We start from the raw sequence: 16,431 nt of genomic DNA, 5'->3' as shown, positions 1-16,431 counted from the left end.
TTTCCTCCGACCCACTCTCCTCCTCCTCCCCACTCTCCTCCTCCCCACACTCCTCCCCCCCACACACCCCCCCCCCCCCCCACCACCCCCCCACACCCACCCCCCCCCCCACACACCACCACCCCCCACCACCACACCCTCCACCACCCCCCCCCCACACACTCCCCCCACACCCACCTCCTCCCCACACACCACCACCCCCACACCTCCCCCCCCACACACCACCACCCCACACCACCCCACCCACCACCCCACACACCTCCCCACCCCACACCTCCCCCCCACACTCCACCCCCCCCACACCTCCTCCCCCCCACTCTCCACCTCCCCCCACCACTCTCCTCCACCACCCCCACTCTCCTCCACCTCCCCACACTCCTCCCCCCCACCACCTCCCCCCCACTCTCCTCCCCCCACACTCCTCCCCTCCCACCACTCCTCCCCCCCACTCCCCCCTCTCCTCCCACCCACTCTCCCCACCACCTCCCCCACCTCCTCCTCCCCACTCTCACCCCCCACCACCTCCCCCCCACTCTCCACCTCCTCCCCACTCTCCTCCCCCCCACTCTCCTCCCCCCACTCTCCTCCCCCCACACTCCCCCCCACTCACCACCTCCCCACACTCCTCCCCACTCCCCACCTCCTCCCACCTCCTCCCCACACTCCTCCCCCACTCTCCTCCTCCCCCACTCTCCTCCTCCCCACTCTCCTCCCCACCTCCTCCCCCACTCTCCTCCCCCCCACTCCCCACCCACTCCTCCCCACTCTCCTCCTCCCCCCACTCTCCTCCCCCCACTCTCCTCCCCCCACTCTCCTCCTCCCCACTCTCCTCCCCCACCCCTCCCCCCACTCTCCTCCCCACCTCCTCCCCCCACTCTCCTCCCCCCACTCTCCTCCCCCCCACTCTCCTCCTCCCCACTCTCCTCCTCCCCCCCACTCTCCTCCTCCCCCCACTCCTCCCCCACTCCTCCTCCTCCCCCACTCTCCTCCCCACTCCCTCCTCCCCCCACTCTCTCCCCCCACTCTCCTCCTCCTCCCCACTCTCCTCCTCCTCCTCCCCACTCTCCTCCCCCCCACTCTCCTCCTCCCCCACTCTCCTCCCCCCCACTCTCCTCCTCCCCCACTCTCCTCCTCCCACTCTCCTCCTCCCCACTCTCCTCCCCCCCACTCTCTCCCCCCCACTCTCCTCCCCCCCACTCTCCTCCTCCCCACTCTCCTCCCCCCCACTCTCCTCCTCCTCCCCACTCTCCTCCCCCCACTCTCCTCCTCCCCCCACTCTCCTCCTCCCCACTCTCCTCCTCCCCACTCTCCTCCCCCCCACTCTCCTCCTCCCCACTCTCCTCCTCCCCACTCTCCTCCCCCCCACTCTTCTCCTCCTCCCCACTCTCCTCCTCCCCCCCACTTTCCTCCCCCCCCACTCTCCTCCTCCCCACTCTCCTCCCCCCCACTCTTCTCCTCCTCCCCACTCTCCTCCTCCCCCCCACTTTCCTCCCCCCCACTCTCCTCCTCCTCCCCACTCTCCTCCTCCTCCCCACTCTCCTCCTCCTCCCCACTCTCCTCCTCCTCCCCACTCTCCTCCTCCTCCCCACTCTCCTCCTCCTCCCCACTCTCCTCCTCCTCCCCACTCTCCTCCCCCCCCACTCCCCTCCTCCCCCCCACTCTCCTCCCCCCACTCTCCTCCCCACTCTCCTCCTCCTCCCCCCCACTCTCCTCCCCCCCACTATCCAACCCCCCACTCTCCTCCTCCCCACTCTCCCCCCCCCACACTCCAACCCCCCACTCTCCTCCCCCCCACTCTCCTCCTCCCCACTCTCCTCCCCCCCACTCTCCTCCTCCTCCATCCCACACTCCTCCGCCCCCACTCTCCTCCTCCCCACTCTCCTCCTCCCCACTCTCCTACCCCCCACTCTCGTCCTCCCCACTCTCCTCCCCCCCACTCTCCACATCCTCCTCCTCCCCACTTTCCCCCTTCCCCCTTTTTTTTTGCCTCTCTTCTCCTTGCCTTGCTTTTCTTTTCCTCATCCTCTCTTCCCTCCTGCCTCCTCCTCCTCATCTCTCTCCTCTCACCGCTCTTATCCTGTGGAGATCCGTATTTATTGGCTGGGCTTTTGGGAGCCAATACTGGGAGATTTAACTTGTGTCCTTTTACTCTCCTGTTATTAAAACAGCTGGTCAGAGACGCTCTTTGAAATCAGAACAGCTGTGTGTGTGTGTGTGTGTGTGTGTGTGTGTGTGTGTGTGTGTGTGTGTGTGTGTGTGTGTGTGTGTGTGTGTGTGTGTGTGTGTGTGTGTGCGTGTGCGTGCATGCTTCTTTCCAGATATACCCCAGAAGAAGAGACGAAGGTACCACACCAGAACAGACATGGTGAGATTTGGTGTCTGTGTCGAGAGAGAAAGAGAGAGAGAGAGAGAGAGAGAGAGAGAGAGAGAGAGAGAGAGAGGATTCTCTCTGTAAAGGCCAGTGATGCTTTAGGTGTCACTGCATTATTAATGGTTCACAGGCAGCACCGACGTCCTTATATTAATACATGAAGATGGATTCATATTCTCTCTCCTTCTCTCTCCCATTCATGTCAACATGCAAATAAACTCTAAATGTCATATCCTGTGTGACGATCGATATTCTTTATGGCATCTATTTTATGATACGAATGAGGAGAGACAACTGTTGATGGGTACAAGCAGTGCCAATGTGCCAGTCTGTGGCAGCAGCGTGGCCCCGCGGTGGAAGACTAGTGATTTTGTTGTTGTAAATTAACTTTCCCGACAACAAGTCACAGTCTACCTCAGCGAGACACGTCCTCACGTCCTCAGCTGTTCCTTGGCTGCGTCCTTCACAGCGTGTCCTCAAACCCTTTGCCCCTCCCCATAAAAAGGTACTACCGAACACTACACAAAACCTCAACTAGTGTGGTAGTGACTAATTGAGTGACATCTAGGAATTGACCTGATCTCAAGCCCCGCCCCTCTTTTCTTGATTATCCGATCACAACTGTTGCTTTCCCCCTAGAGTGTGGCATTCACGATTTCTTTCTGTATCCCTCTTTCGCAGATTACATAAAGATATAACATCTTTGTCGATCCCCCTTTCTTTGAAGTGTGCAGGTTTCAGACAGTAGAAAGGAAAAGCTATTGAGTGACACCCCTGTTGGTTTCCATGGCAGCTAATGTTGGCGGTTGTCTGATGATATAATTACAGACAACTGTGAAATGTCACTTTAACTGCTCCCTAGAATCCATATTGCACCCTATCATCCTTACCTGTTCCCTTGCGTCCTCATTTCCTTCCTAGCATCCTTGCTTTGTCTGACATCGCACGGCCCCTGGGTTCAGTGTGTGCACCTGGACAGGTACACGTTGCATACAGTACCCATCGATCCCCACCCTTTTTCTTTTAATTGTATTAATGTATGAATTATCTTCTTTTTTATTATTATTATTATTCATTTGTGAGACCAGTGTAAATCGACTGCATATATTCTAACAAAACGGTACATTTCATTAGTCCTATATTTGATCAAAGTATGACGTATTCTAATATTCCTTTCTCTCAAGTGTATACTGTGGTTTTTTTTTGTGTATCCATGCCATATTGTATGATATCAATGAGAATACTGTGCACCTTAAATAATAAAGCAAAGCCCTGTACAGCCACCAGTTGTGTGAGTTGATGACTGTTCTGCACTCTGCATATTCCACTCTATAGTACAGTACATCTCAGCCGGACTCCAACTGTGGCAATCAATTCAATCAGCAACGCTTATGAAGCCATTACAATCTAGCTGAGAGCAGGCGGGGACTACAGCCCACAACTGGCCTCAGAGTAATTATCATTTAGTGTAGTAAAAGGGGTCGATGGATGGATGGATGGATGGATGGATGGATGGATGGGTTGTGGGAGGGAAAGAGAAATGGAAGGATAGAATGACAAAGTACTGAATAGATGGATGGATTATGAGAGATGGATGGATGGATGGATGGATGGATTGTGGGAGGGATGGAAGAGGGGCCAGATAAATGAAGGGATGGATGGAGGGATGGTCAGATGAATTGGTAGACTAATAAAAAAAAAAAAGCTCCCTAATGGCTTGTGTGTGACTATGAATATGCATTACAGCAATTGGGCAATACGAGTGGGTGTTATTAACACCCCCCGCCTCCCCCCTGAGAACGCTGTAGCAAGTTGCCATGGTGACTCCGATGTGCCATAGCAACCGTGCTGAACGCTCCGTCCTGGTTCTGAAGCTCGGGGCTCTGTGCAGCTCCTCGACTTCACCACAGTGAAATACTCATGTATAATTGTGAGGGTCTGCACAACAAATCACACTCGCAGGCTACCTTTTGTAATTCCATGTACAATAAAATGCTCAACAAGAAGCATGCTCTCAGACCTCCGCCAAGGCCTAACAATCTCCCCACGTTGCTGTTACTCGTCGGTACATTTTCTGTTGCAGAGCTGAGAATGCAATGGCGGTCAGGTGGCGTAGCGGAGATTGCGCTCGTCACCAATGCAAGAGGCTGCGGTCTCGACTCCCGGAGTCAGCATTGCTTGAGGCTTGGGCCGATCGTCATACTAACTCGTTTGACTGGGTTAGGGGGAGGGCAAGTCGTGGGTGGTGATCTGGCGTTGTGGACAGCGACGCCTACAGGTCAGGTCTGGGCGCTTGCTCATCGAGGGGCAGGACTTGATGAAGGCAGCGTGACCTCCCACGCGTTACTCTTCACCAATGAGAGTCCTCGCTGCCAGGTGAGTAGAGAGCCACTGGCTGTCGCCGCGCGTGTCGGAGGAAGCGTGCGGTGACTTCAGGGTTCCCTTGTACCGACCGGTAGGAGAACATGCGCACAACAACCAGGTAGGGGAGGGGGGGAATTGGCACAACGACTAAATTGGGACGGGGAGAAAACAGAGAAAAAATCGGAGAAAGAGAGGATTAAAAAAAATAATAATAATAATAATAAAAAAAGACCTCCGCCAAGGCCTAACAATCTCCTCACGTTGCTGTTACTTGTGGGTACATTTTCTGTTTCAGAACTGAGAATGCTACTACCGTATTCATATGTAGAATGAAGCTCATTTGCGTTTAAAACCCCACAATCTGTCTGCAGCTCAGCTACAGCTCCAGACTTTTTACCTGATGACATCATAGATTTGGTTTTTGGTTTTATGGGAGCGCCATACTCATGGCCATACTCTACACATATTGATTGAACTTTCCTGGGCCATGAAAATAACACATTTTAATTAGGGATGTCCGATATTATCGACCTACCGATATTATCGTCTGATATCGGCATTCAAATGTGATATCGGAAAATATCTGTATTGGTTTTCAAAAAAAGATTTCTTTTATTTTTTTTTACATTTCTATAACCTTTATTTACCCAGGCAAGCAAGTAAGAACAAATTCTGATTTTATTTATTGTCAAAAGTATGCATAATGTTGTGTTAATTCCACAACAAGAGATATGTAATGTTAATTACCTGAAATTATTCCATTTTTGGGGGGGGGGGGAAACCCTGCATATATCGGTATTGGTTGATATCGGTTGATATCGGTATCGAAAATTAAGAGTTGGACAATATCGGTATATCGGTATCGGTAAAAAAGCCAATATCGAGCATCCCTAATTTTAATTCTTAATTTTGGTGGTATTCCCCTTTAAGCTTTACAGGCAGCTAACTAAAACCAGATATCTCTAAGGCGGCTTAAACAATCCAGGATAATGGACACTGTTTTCCAGGCAACACAAGCAGATGCAGACTGCTAGGCTGCTAAATACAACATCTTCCAGACTGACAATATACCCAGTAGAAGGCAGTTAGATAACCAGAGAATAGATGAAGGAAGATGGCCAACTTGAGTGAATAGCCTTGGGAACATGTGTATTTCTATTTGAAGTCCAAAAGTGCACAACTGTGCATCCCCAAGTCCAGGATATGTAATCTCACCAGTCAACATAGGTATAGCCTCAAATCTGGAGCTCCACCAAAGTAGAATACAAAATTAAAGTTGAATGGCATTCTAGTTTAAAGCATGATACACAGCTAAATAACCCCAGGTTAAGGTGTGGGAGATGATGCAGAGTTAAATCCCACCCCAAACCTTCTCTCCTGTGTCTCCCCTACTCTGTCCCCCTCTCAGCCTTCCTACTGTCTCAATAAAGAACCTTCTCTCATGTGTCTCCCCTACTCTGTCTCCCTCTCAGCCGTCCTACTGTCTCCCATAAAGAACCTTCTCTCCTGTGTCTCCCCTACTCTGTCCCCCTCTCAGCCTTCCTACTGTCTCAATAAATAACCTTCTCTCCTGTGTCTCCCCTACTCTGTCTCCCTCTCAGCCGTCCTACTGTCTCCCATAAAGAACCTTCTCTCATGTGTCTCCCCTACTCTGTCTCCCTCTCAGCATTCCTACTGTCTCCCATAAAGAACCTTCTCTCCTGTGTCTCCCCCTACTCTGTCTCCCTCTCAGCATTCCTACTGTCTCAATAAAGAACCTTCTCTCCTGTGTCTCCCCTACTCTGTCTCCCTCTCAGCATTCCTACTGTCTCAATAAAGAACCTTCTCTCCTGTGTCTCCCTCTACTCTGTCTCCCTCTCAGCCTTCCTACTGTCTCAATAAAGAACCTTCTCTCCTGTGTCTCCCCTACTCTGTCTCCCTCTCAGCCTTCCTACTGTCTCCCATAAAGAACCTTCTCTCATGTGTCTCCCCTACTCTGTCCCCCTCTCAGCCGTCCTACTGTCTCAATAAAGAACCTTCTCTCCTGTGTCTCCCCTACTCTGTCTCCCTCTCAGCATTCCTACTGTCTCCCATAAAGAACCTTCTCTCCTGTGTCTCCCCTACTCTGTCCCCCTCTCAGCCTTCCTACTGTCTCAATAAATAACCTTCTCTTCTGTGTCTCCCCTACTCTGTCTCCCTCTCAGCCTTCCTACTGTCTCAATAAATAACCTTCTCTTCTGTGTCTCCCCCTACTCCGTCCTACTGTCTCAATAAAATAAAAGTAATACTACAGAGAAAACACTGCCCTCTGTAGTAAATTACTAAAAGTCAAGAAACTTGTTATGTTATTTCACTACTGTTCTAGTACAGAAATACCCCACTGTTCTCATTAAAAGACGCAACATTAAGAAAGTCTTAAAAAGAGGCAGTATTTTCCTAAGAAAAATGTGACCGTAATATTAAAATATTAAGAGTGCCTTCCCAGATAGCAAAGTGACATTAATTCAATGTTACGTCAGAATCATTGTTTTGGGCGGTCAGGTGGCGTAGCGGAGATTGCGCTCGTCACCAATGCAAGAGGCTGCGGTCTCGACTCCCGGAGTCAGCATTGCTTGCGGCTTGGGCCGATCGTCATACTAACTCGTTTGGCTGGGTTAGGGGGAGGGCAAGTTGAGGGTGGTAAACATTGTGGACAGCGACGCCTACAGGTCAGGTCTGGGCGCCTGCTCAGCGAAAGGCAGGACTTGATGAAGGCAGCATGACCTCCCACGTGTTACGCTTCACCAATGAGAGTCCTCGCTGCCAGGTGGAAAAAGAGCCACTGGCTGTCGCCGTATGTGTCGGAGGAAGCGTGCGGATGACTTCAGGGTTCCCTTGTACCGACCAGTAGGAGGAACATGCGCACAACAACCAGGTAGGGGAGGGGGGGAATTGGCACAACGACTAAATTGGGACGGGGAGAAAAACAGAGAAAAATCAGAGAAAGAGAGGATAAAAAAAAATAATAATAATCATTGTTTTGGTTGAGGTTGAAAATAGACCATAGAGAATATCACAACACCAAAAAGGATGTTGTGGAAGGCAAATTCTCGGTCCATAGGCCCCACGTTAGGTCGGCCCTGGCCTTTTTCGTTGAGCACCTGCCTCCCAGAATGTCTCTGCACGTCCCTGTCTCTTCATAGAACCATACAAAAGGCAGTCACTGAATGTGCTGCTGCTGATTCCAAGGTACATCCAGTCCTCCACTCCTAAGAAATGCTAAATAAAGCCTTGAATACTCATACAAGAGGAGGCTGCAAAATGAAGAGGAGCTGCTGGCAGAGGGGAGAAGATGCATTGAGGTCGATCATAGGCAGATATTGTGTCTTAGATGAAAATAACATTGTGTTTTTGTTTAAAGGTAGACTCTAATGCCATCAAACAGCGACCTCTAGGCAAAACAGCCCCGCTTGGTACTGCACTTTGTTTACGTTTTTTGTTTTTTTATCTGATGTGTGGGTTGGAATTTTGTAACTTATTATACTTAGAATTTCTCCAAACTCTTCTGTTGGCAAAGGCTGAGGTGTGGCCAGCAGTAGATTAGATTCGATTCAAATGTATTGTCATTATACTGCACAAGTACAGTACAACTAAAAAAAAATTGCATCCAACCAGAGTGCAAATGTAACAGTAAAGTGAAACAGCAATATACAATGTACAGGTGATTAAACTAAATATAGTTTAGTACTACTGTGAGTTGTAGTATAATATCTACAGTGATACAGGTATAAAGACAGTATGGTAGCAGTAGCAACACCTCCCTTGAAATGCCCACTCAAATCCAACCTGCACATTAGACATTTAAATAAAGTGCAATACCAAGCATGGCTCTTTTGACTACAGCGTTACAGATTCTACCTTTAACATTTAGGCTGTTTTATTTTCATTTGAGCATCTCAAGGCATATCAGAACTTAGTCACTGAACTCAGTATGACGTGGCGTGCTGGTGGAGTGCACGATAGTGTCGTGAACGTTTACTTTCTGTCATTATTGTTTACTTTTATCATATCCTTTTTCAATGGTAAATGGTGCATTTATATAGCGCTTTTATCCAAAATGCTTTGCATTTTTGTTCCTCACATTCACACATTCACACACCGACGGCAGAGGCTACCATGCAAGGTGCCAACCTGCTCATCGAGAGCAGTTAGGGGTTAAGTGTCTTGCTCAAGGACACTTCGACACGCTGCCCGGAGCGGGAGGAGCGGGAATTGAACCGGGAACCTTCCGACTGCCAGACGACCACTCTACCTCCTGAGCCACTGTCACCCCCTCAATGCAAGTTACTTTATAGCCAAACATCAATATAGTTTTCAAACTAAAATTGTGCACAATATTACATTAAGTCTAACTAGATATGTATATATTCAAGGCAGCCTAAACAATACAAGTTAATCATCATATTTTTGTTAATGGATGCTGTCTGTCAGGCTAAAGCTGATCCAAACTGTTGACAACAAGAATATACATCTATATCTTCAAGGCTACTGAGATACTGTGTCTTCAAGGCTGTTGAGATACTGTGTCTTCAAGGCTGTTGAGATACTGTGTCTTCAAGGCTGTTGAGATACTGTGTCTTCAAGGCTGTTGAGATACTGTGTCTTCAAGGCTGTTGAGATACTGTGTCTTCAAGGCTGTTGAGATACTGTGTCTTCAAGGCTGTTGAGATACTGTGTCTTCAAGGCTGTTGAGATACTGTGTCTTCAAGGCTGTTGAGATACTGTGTCTTCAAGGCTGTTGAGATACTGTGTCTTCAAGGCTGTTGAGATACTGTGTCTTCAAGGCTGTTGAGATACTGTGTCTTCAAGGCTGTTGAGATACTGTGTCTTCAAGGCTGTTGAGATACTGTGTCTTCAAGGCTGTTGAGATAATGTGTCTTCAAGGCTGTTGAGATACTGTGTCTTCAAGGCTGTTGAGATACTGTGTCTTCAAGGCTGTTGAGATACTGTGTCTTCAAGGCTGCCAAAAGGGAAGTGTTCAGAAATAGTCAAATAGAGGGTAATAAATAACCAGAAAGTTTATTTTGGGGGAGTTTGGTGTAGCTCCATTCCACTTTGTGTATCAGGTCAGGTCACCTGAGGGAGGTGGACAGAACAGCAGAGATGTTTGATCGCTGGCAGATTCTGGACCTACTGACGAGAACTCTGTTCTGCTGTCAGAAGAAGTGATATTACATATAGTGATATTCTGACCCATCTTTTCATCACCACAAGTCACCTTAGACTTAGAGACTACAACCATCACAGCTCCCAGTAAGTCTGTGTGAAGGCAGTGGCGTCGCGTGGGTAAAATAACAGAGGATGCAATTTTTTTTTATTAAAAAATATTATTAAAAAAAATGTATTATTATTATTTTTTATTTTTTTAATAAATATTATATTTAAGCCAAATAATATTGTGATTGTGACAAAATAAAAATGCACACTAAATAAAAATACACATTTCAAGTGTAAACAATAGATACAGCTAGTGTCATAATCACGGCGAGAGCGTACTTCACTCCCCCTCCTTCTCCCCTCACATTCACCACGCACTCCTTTTCATCCTCCCTTCCTCCCACCACGCACTCCTCTTCATCCTCCCTTCCTTCCACCACGGAAGCCTCACGCCCTTATATGGTCAGCATCCCTTCACCTCCCGTCACTCAACCCAGCTGCACTTCATCCCCTGATTCACACGCTGTCAGGCACCTCACTCCTCACAGCTGTATCCCATCCCCTGATGATGAGGACCCTACTTCAACCGGACGACGCTGACCAGAAGTTGTCGTGGTGTTAGTATCATTACCTAGGTATGACGCCTCAGTCTGAAGACCTGCTAGGCATCCTCGTGTGATCATCCCTGTACTAACTTCCCTCTCTTGTGCCCAGGACCTCCGTGCCAGCGTGTTCCTGTCTGGACCCCTCTGGAGCTTACCGAGGAGTTCCAGCTCCCTCTCTCAAACACGAAACCGTGTCTCCCGTCTGCAGTGGCACTGGAGTGCGCCTGCCCCCGTTATCCCCCTATTCATACCTGTTGTACATTTCTGGATGTGATTCTTGCCTGCTTGGGAAATACCATTAAAACCCCTTGAAACGCTCCATTCTCCTCTCCTGTGTTCAGCGATTGGGCTCTGCTTAAAACCCACTCTCACAGCTAGCTACTACTGACATTATCACAATGTCAGTAGCCTAGCTATATCTATTATATTGTGATGAAATATAGTAATGCATAATTTATGCACCTTTAGTTTAGTTTATAAAGGACAGTGTGCACTGACAATCATTTGCATTAAACAATAGATGGGATATATGTACCGGATCTCCTCTCTGGTAAACAAGAATACCCTGAAGACTCTAACAGGAGCACTCATTCAAGGGTACTACGACTATGCTTGCACCTCATGGTACCAAAGCACCTCAAAGGCCCTAAAAACAATATTACAAACAACACAAAACAAACTGGTCAGACTACTGCTTAACCTCACTCTTAAAACCCACCTCACCCCTGCCCACTTTGACAACCTAGGATGGCTTAGAGTAGACAACAGAGTACAGCAACTTGCAATGGGCCTGGTCTACAAGATACACTACACCACTAAGGTACCCATGTACTGTACATGTCAAAATACCCACCTACCCGAACCCCTTCCAATGTACAGTTCCCCCCCAGGCCTCCACTCAACCCCCCCCCCCCCCCCCGACCCCACCTACCCAACCTCCTCCAATGTACAGTTTCTTCCCCCTCAAATGTATATAATGTACAGTATATACTCTCTTTTTAGAAACTCTGTCTATTAATCAGAGTTTCCAACGCCAGGGTCTATATGACAGGCGTTGTACTCTTAAACAGTACTGTATATTTGTAGATCTGGTATGTCATAAATGTCTGGATGTAACAGTACTGTATATCTGTATGTCATGTATGTTATGATGAATTGAAAATGGGGGACCCTGATGTAAATAAGACGAAAGTCTTTCTCTGGTCTGCATCCCCTTAACAATTGTGTGTATTGAGCCGTACTGTATTGTACCCATTCTGCAATCTGTTAATACAATTTTCACTCAATCAATCAATGGGAGCACGAAGCTATCATTTCAATCTATAGTCCTATGTACTGTACATATTTAATCAGTGATTAGCCTCGCCCTCTAGCTGTATCTATTGTGATCAGTGATCACCAGATATCATCGTTATCACACTTTGCATGCTGACTGACAATGGCTCTACTACTAGAAGACAAAGGTGATTTTAATGTGATTTAATTGGTCTAGAACTTCTGGGGCAGGCTGGCAGACAGTGGAAGTCCTACTGTCAACAGAATGTAAACCTGATTAACATCACTATTGTAACCGAGGAATAGTCTGCGGCCTATACTTTTACACTATGATAGGTATACTACACTATGATAGATGATAGGTTATTATCAACAAAACGGGGTTTCCTTTATTTAATTTACAGTTGAATTTGACTTGTGTGTGTTAACTTGTGTAATGTTAATTGTGTGTATTGAGCCGTACCGTATTGTACCCATTCTGCAATATGTTAATAACGTTTTCAATCAATCAAACAACGCTTTGTTTACACAGTCACACATAATGTTAGTTGGCTAGCAAGCAAGCTATGCAGTACCGTAGGCTTACCTTTTCCAATGGACTGGACAGATTTGAAGAAAGATCCACAGAATATCTAGTAAAAAGTAAAAATCCAGAAAAACGTCAGGTGGAAACGTTCTGGACTGGCCCGGCCCCAGGGCGGCAAATTTGAAGACGCTAGAGCAGCTAGACTACTTGCCAGCCAGACTGCCCTGTGTTAAGGCGTAGGGGATTAACCCAATCCCTTTATTAAGCTCGAATCTTATTGGCTAATAATTGGTTGTGGAGTCCACAACCAACCACAATGTGGTCGCTAGAAAAAAGACACCTCCCCCTATGCAAATTTTCTCTATTCTCAATGTCAATCAAAATAATGCTGCCTGAGCACAGAGTGACTGCCAGGCTCTGCCTCAGTGAGTCTGACAGAGTGTTAGAGAGAGTGAGAAGGAGAAGAGGGAGAAAATTGTAAAAAAAAAATATATATATAACACACAGATGAAAAATAATTATTTTTTATTAATATTGTAAACTATATAAAAAAAAATATTAATATAATTTTTTTACGGTTTATATTTTTGGGGAAGCTTGGCTTCCCTTGACTTCCATGAATATTCGCCACTGTGTGAAGGTTCTGTGTGTATCCATGTGCTGTCCATTACATGTGAGGTGTGTTGATCCAGTAGGTGTGTTGATCCAGTAAATGGTAAATGGCTGCATTTATATAGCGCTTTTATCCAAAGCGCTTTACAATTTGTTCCTCACATTTGACCCATTCACTCACACATTCACGCACCGATATCAGAGGCAACCATGCAAGGTGCCAACCTGCTCATCAGGAGCAATTAGGGTTTAAGTGTCTTGCTCAAGGACACTTCGACACAGTGCCCAGGAGGAGCGGGAATCTAACCGGGAACCTCCGGATTACCAGACAACTGCTCTACCTGCCGAGCCACTATTTCCCCAACCAGGGCCCTATTCCCCGTAGCTGGTTCAACTAAGTCCAAAAGTCCCATTATCCAGATTCAATTAACCCGATGTTTGAATCCAGGCTTTCCCTGTTCCTCAAACGCTAGTCTCGTTAATTCAAACCAGACTTGATACTCAGGATAATTGCGCGCGGCCGCCTCACCTGAAAAGACAGCAGGTGTCGATCGCAGAAATCCTGATTTTCTAACGGCATTGATTGATTGAAAACTTTATTAACAGATTGCAGAATGGGTACAATACAGTAAGTCTATAGGCTCATTTTAAGTCCCTCATTACCCCAATCAATCAGATTATATTTCTTTAAATGTGCCTGCTGGCAGTAGGTAGGCTTAATGGAATGAATAATCGAATGAGATCTTGCTAGCGAAAATAATTTGTTAAACTCTTTCAGAATAAGTAGACAAAAACAAGCCCAAAGAGTATCTAATTGATACGAATTAATAGATACTTATGAGGATATCCGTACTGTATGTGCTTATGTATCATACTATATAAATACATGGTTCCAAAAGTTTTCAAGGCGCGACCCCCGAAATAATGTGTCAGAGAGGCTTGGAGGCTATACAGTTTCCCTATTAATCAGGTTTTAATCTGTTTCGGACATCATCCATACATGCATTGAATTGATTAACTTTTGGTTTATACCAGTGACACGAGTCATGTTAATCATCAGATAACAGTGCTTGAACAGAAATGCATTTTCTCAAATTCATTCATCAAAACGTCAAAAGCTTGCAATTGCTCATTCATTTTCTCAAGTCACGTCCACGTCATCAAATCCGTCAAACAGCGCATCTCAGACATTTTAATCCCAGTTACAATATCACAATAACGTGTGAGTTACAGTGATACAATTCAACAATCCACATATTCAGATTCGTCATAATTCATATCCACAATCCACGCATGAAGACGCTTCAATTTATGCTTGAATGAAACACAATCCGGGCGCAAATACATCCACAGCCGAGAATATGAAACGAATCAGAGCCAAACGCCCGATTTCATTCATTAAAAATATCCCGCGGGATTCACATTTGCAATGCTCACGCGTTATTAAAATAACCACATAGTGTGTATTGAAGATATAATGCTTGTTTGCAAAGTTTGCTGGAGCCACTTCATCCAGAACGGCACACCCCGGTCAGAGAGCGGACGCAGACACAGAGAACAGTCCTTTCGTATTTATTAAGGATTCTGTTGTTGAGCGATATCTCAAGAATGCTTCCATCCAGGTCGTAGGGCTGGATGGAGCAATCAAAGATTGAGTGAGTGGTGTTCTGCAACAGATAAGCAGAACACACAATAATTAACAGAGGTACATGCTTATTAATCATAACCTGAACACACACAGCAAAATATGCTATCTAGCATATTAGCATTGGCTGCATGGACCAAACATAATGCACACAACTGAAAAGATGCTATCTAGCATATTAGCATTGGCCGCATGGACCAAACATAATGCACACAACTGAAAGGATGCTATCTAGCATATTAGCATCGGCCGCATGGACCAAACATAATGCACACAACTGAAAAGATGCTATCTAGCATATTAGCATTGGCCGCATGGACCAAACATAATGCACACAACTGAAAAGATGCTATCTAGCATATTAGCATCGGCCGCATGGACCAAACATAATGCACACAACTGAAAAGATGCTATCTAGCATATTAGCATTGGCTGCATGGACCAAACATAATGCACACAACTGAAAAGATGCTATCTAGCATATTAGCATTGGCCGCATGGACCAAACATAATGCACACAACTGAAAAGATGCTATATAGCATATTAGCATTGGCCGCATGGACCAAACATAATGCACACAACTGAAAAGATGCTATCTAGCATATTAGCATCGGCCGCATGGACCAACATAACAAGTAAATGGCAGAATGCAATGGCATCCAGAACACACAACTGAAGAGATGCTATAGCATTATTGGCATTAGCATAGCTCAATTAGCAGCATGAATTAACACAACGTAGCAAACCAAATCATAGTCACACATGCATGTCACAGCATCTCAACACATAAGGCAGGCTACATATGACATGTATCTATCATTACCATAGGCACTATATTTGTAGGCTATTGGTGACTTACTTAGTTCATAAACGCACTCTCTCACTGGGAAAGCAGACAGCAATGGAACACATGGGCGGCAAGATGGCCGCTGTATTTAAACCCATTAGGACCCCTGGGCTGTCCAGAGAGATGCCAGACTATAAATAATAGGACCCCTGGGCCATCAAAGAAGTGCCTGACTGGAAATAACAATACACAGCATAACAAATCATGGGGAATTTACAACAGTGTGTGTCGCGACTGCGAGCGCCGTATAGCTATGACGTGCATTATTTAGGCCAAACTAAAGTAAATCCATAGGCTGAATATGATTTATTATCAGCATTTTAGGTATATTATTTTACATTTCAAAAGCCCCCTCTAGAAAAACGAAGCACAAAAACATAATTCAGAATGGTATAATGGGATCTAGACTGTGAGGATTATTTCAGGAAGGAGAGCTGGCATTTCTTTGCGAGGACGTGGCCATGCAGGTTATCCAGCTAACTGAACTTAACCCTGCACTGGAGCAGGTTCAAACTTTTTGATCTGTTGCCATAGTGATTTAGAAAATCGCACGTCGGGGAACCGAAAGGTCTAGTTTAAGTCAAGTTATCCTGAAAATTATCCGGCTAACTCAGTTAGCCAGGTACGAGGAAAAGGGCCCAGTAGGTGTGTTGATCCCAGTAGGTGTGTTGATCCAGTAGGTGTGTTGATCCAGTAGGTGTTGATCCCAGTAGGTGTGTTGATCCCAATCCAATCCACTTTATTTATAAAGCACATTTAAAAACAACAAAGTTGACCAAAGTGCTGTACAAGTCCACAACATAAGATAAAACATAAAAACATAAAAATTGAATAAAAGCACACAATAAAAACAAGTACAATATGTCACATAAAAAGGCAGGTATCTTTTTTTTTTTTTTTTTTTTTATTATTATTGCAAAACAAAATTATTAAAAGTCAGTACTCAACACACAATGCATAATGAAACTAACAATTAAGATGGCTAAAATGACATGCAAGCACAGAAACAG

This window comes from Notolepis coatsorum (assembly GCF_963971535.1).
Source record: "Notolepis coatsorum genome assembly, chromosome: 6".
Lineage (NCBI taxonomy): Eukaryota > Metazoa > Chordata > Actinopteri > Aulopiformes > Paralepididae > Notolepis > Notolepis coatsorum.
Note: the sequence above shows the minus strand (reverse complement) of the source record.